The sequence below is a fragment of the Thermobia domestica genome, chromosome 1 (assembly GCF_964235325.1).
Source record: "Thermobia domestica chromosome 1, izTheDome1.hap1.1, whole genome shotgun sequence".
In the NCBI taxonomy this organism is placed as follows: Eukaryota; Metazoa; Arthropoda; class Insecta; order Zygentoma; family Lepismatidae; genus Thermobia; species Thermobia domestica.
The window spans coordinates 252,961,128-252,964,591 of record NC_137454.1 but is presented as its reverse complement, the minus strand read 5'-3'; the positions used below and the strand labels follow the sequence as shown (position 1 = coordinate 252,964,591).

At 35.6% G+C, this 3,464-nt stretch overlaps 2 pseudogenes; both read right to left on the bottom strand.

Annotated features, from left to right (window-relative positions):
- Positions 1 to 436: 436 nt before the first annotated feature.
- On the bottom strand, positions 437 to 1,105 carry LOC145679393 (cytochrome c oxidase subunit 3 pseudogene; annotated as a pseudogene).
- A 1,043-nt stretch (positions 1,106 to 2,148) lies between these two features.
- On the bottom strand, positions 2,149 to 2,809 carry LOC145667500 (cytochrome c oxidase subunit 2 pseudogene; annotated as a pseudogene).
- Positions 2,810 to 3,464: the final 655 nt, after the last annotated feature.

Sequence of the window (3,464 nt, the reverse complement as noted above, 5' to 3'; positions counted from 1 at the left end):
TTCATGATAAAGACCCATTAGGAGGATCACTAAGAATGTTAGTCTGACGAGAGATCAGGATAGTGTATTAGTATTGTTAATGGTGATTGTTATTGGGAGTAGAAGGGCAATTTCTACATCAAAGATGAGGAAAATTACTGCAATGAGGAAGAATCGTAGAGAAAAGGGAATTCGGGCTGAGGATTTACGGTCAAATCCGCATTCAAATTCTCGGTCATTAATAATTTTCTTGGAAAGAAGAGTTGAAATAGCTATAACGATTAAACAAATAACAATAGTTAATAGACCAGTTGTTAAAACTGTTAATTGCCTATTTCATTTAAGTGATCTTTTTGATTGGAAGTCAAATATACTATATATATTAAATAGGCTAGCCTCCTCATCAATAAATAGAAATATAAAGGAATAATCATACCACATCTACAAAGTGTCAATATCAGGCGGCGGCTTCAAATCCAAAGTGGTGGGTATGGGGAAAATGTGATAGAAGGTGACGTAGTAAACAGGTGGCTAGAAATATGGAACCAATAATAACGTGAAGGCCATGGAAGCCTGTTGCTATAAAGAATGTTGAACCATAAACGGCATCTGCGATGGTGAATGGGGCTTCATAATATTCGTATGCCTGTAGGGCAGTGAAATATAGACCTAGGAGGATTGTGAGTAGTAGGCCTTGTGTGGCTTGAGTATGATTACCTTGTATTAATCTGTGATGGGCCCATGTTACAGTGACCCCTTAGGTTAGTAAAATTGTAGTATTGAGAAGAGGGATGTGTATTGGATTGAATGGTACAATTCCTGCCGGAGGCCAGAAGGATCCAATTTCTACTGTTGGTGCTAGTCTACTATGGAAGAAGGCCCAAAAAAATGAAAGAAAAAAGAATACTTCAGAAATAATGAATAAAATTATGCCTCATCGAAGACCTAATGTAACTTGTATAGTGTGTAGTCCTTGATATGTTCCTTCTCGAGTTACATCTCGTCATCATTGAATTATAGTTAGTAATGTAATTAGTATGCCGAGGAAGAATAGGGAGGGGTCATATTGGAAGAATCACTTATTGAGGCCTGTGGTTGTAATTAAGGCTCCTAAAGCTCCAGTAAGTGGTCAAGGGCTTTGATCAACAAGGTGATAGGGATGATTTTGTGGTGCTGACATAAGTAACTTCTCTTGAATATAGTGTGACTAGGACTGCAAATACATAGGATTGAATTACTGCGACGGCAGATTCCAATATTAGCAGGGTAATTTGTCCAATTATTAGTAATGAAAGTATAGAGAGGGATAAGGAAGGGCCCGTATTACCTAATAAGGTTAAAAGCAGATGACCTGCAATTATGTTTGCTATTAGTCGAACAGCTAGGTTTCCAGGCCGAATAATGTTACTAATTATTTCAATCAACACCATGAATGTTATAAGAGGGGCTGGAGTCCCAGAAGGAACGAGGTGCGCAAATATATGTTGAGTGTGGTTAATTCAGCCGCAGATTATGAAACTTATTCAAAGGGGAAGAGCCAGGGTCAATGTAAAGGTTAAGTGACTAGAGCTGGTAAATACATAGGGGAATAGACCTATAAAATTATTGAACAAGATGAAGGAGAATAAGGAAATAAATAGGAAGGTTCTTCCTTGATGACTAGTAGGGTCGAGAATAGTTTTGAATTCCTTATGAAGAGTTAGGGTAATTTTATTTCATAAAATGTTTGATCGTCCTGGTAAAAATCAGAATGGAATTGGAATAATTAGAAGTTCAATTACTGTTCTAAGTCAGTTAAATGATATGTTTATAATTGAAGTAGAGGGATCAAAGGTTGAAAAAAGGTTTGTTATCACTTTCAATTTATAGTTGTTGTTTTAATATTAGTACTGTCTAAAGTAGGATGAGGTGTATTTGAATTAAAGTATATAATAGATGCAAATAGAAGGTAGCATAAAGAGAATATAATAAATAGTATGAGTCATTTTAGGGGGGATATTTGTGGAATAGAAAAACACTATTGAGTAGTAATTTAAGCTTGACATGCTTACGTTATAATTTAACTAATTTTTCCCATTGGAAGTAATTGTTATTTTACTATCTTTTGGTTTAAGAGACCATTGCTTACTTTCAGCCACCCAATGAAAGTTCTTGTATTATTTTTGTTATTCAGTTAATAAATACTGAATGAGGACAGGTTTCAACGACAATTGGCATAAAACTGTGATTTGCACCACAGATTTCCGAGCACTGACCAAAGAATAAGCCTGTACGTGTAATATTAGCTGCTACTTGATTTAAACGTCCTGGAGTAGCATCTGCTTTAATTCCAAAGGCGGGTATAGCCCATGAGTGAAGAACATCGGCAGCGGTAATTAAGATACGAATATCAATGTTAATAGGTAATACAATACGATTATCTACATCTAGTAGACGAAATGAATTAGGATTTATTTCATTGATAGGAATTATATAAGAATCAAATTCTGTTAGGGAGAAGTCAGAATATTCATAACTTCAGTATCATTGGTGTCCAATTGTTTTAAGGGTGATTGCTGGTTGATGAATTTCGTCTAGTAAGTATAGGAGTCGTAAGGATGGCGATAAAGATTAGTGTAATAGCAGGCAGAATTGTTCAAATGGTTTCTAAGGTTTGTCCCTCTAATAAATTACGGTTAATATATGTGTTTGGTAAGAGGGAGGCTAGTAGATAGCCTACGAGGACTGTAATTGTAGTTACAATGAGTATTGTATGATCATGAAAAAATACTATTTGTTCTATTACAGGAGATGCTGCATCTTGAAGACCTAGCTGATTTCAAATGGCCATTTCTAAGGAAGATGATTATTCTTATGTTTGGGGCTTAGGCCCAATGCACTTATCTGCCACCTTAGAAATTTGTTAATAAAGGGAGTTCTGCATAACTATATTCTGCTGGTGGTAGATTCTGAAATCATTCTAAGGATGTTATTTGTTGATCTGAAAATACTGGTCGAGCTCTTGCAAAGGCTTCTCATATAATGATTACAAGTACTAGGACGGCAACGAAGGAAGGGAATAAACCGATACTTGATACTATATTTCCTGTAGTATAGGCGTCTGGGTAATCTGAATACCGACGAGGTATCCCTCTTAGACCTAAGAAATGTTGAGGGAAGAATGTAATATTTACTCCTATAAATATTACTAAGAATTGAATTTTTAGTCATGTGGGATTTATCGTTGTTCCTCTAAATAGAGGGAATCAATGGATAAGTCCTGCTATGATAGCAAATACAGTACCTATAGATAATACGTAATGAAAATGTGCTACGACATAATAAGTGTCATGTAGAACGATATCTAAAGATGAATTTGCTAGTACAACTCCTGTGAGACCTCCTACAGTAAATAAGAAAATGAAGCCTAAAGTTCATAAGATTGAGGGCGAGTAAGTTATTTATGCTCCACGAAGTGTAGCAATTCATCTGAATACTTTAATTCC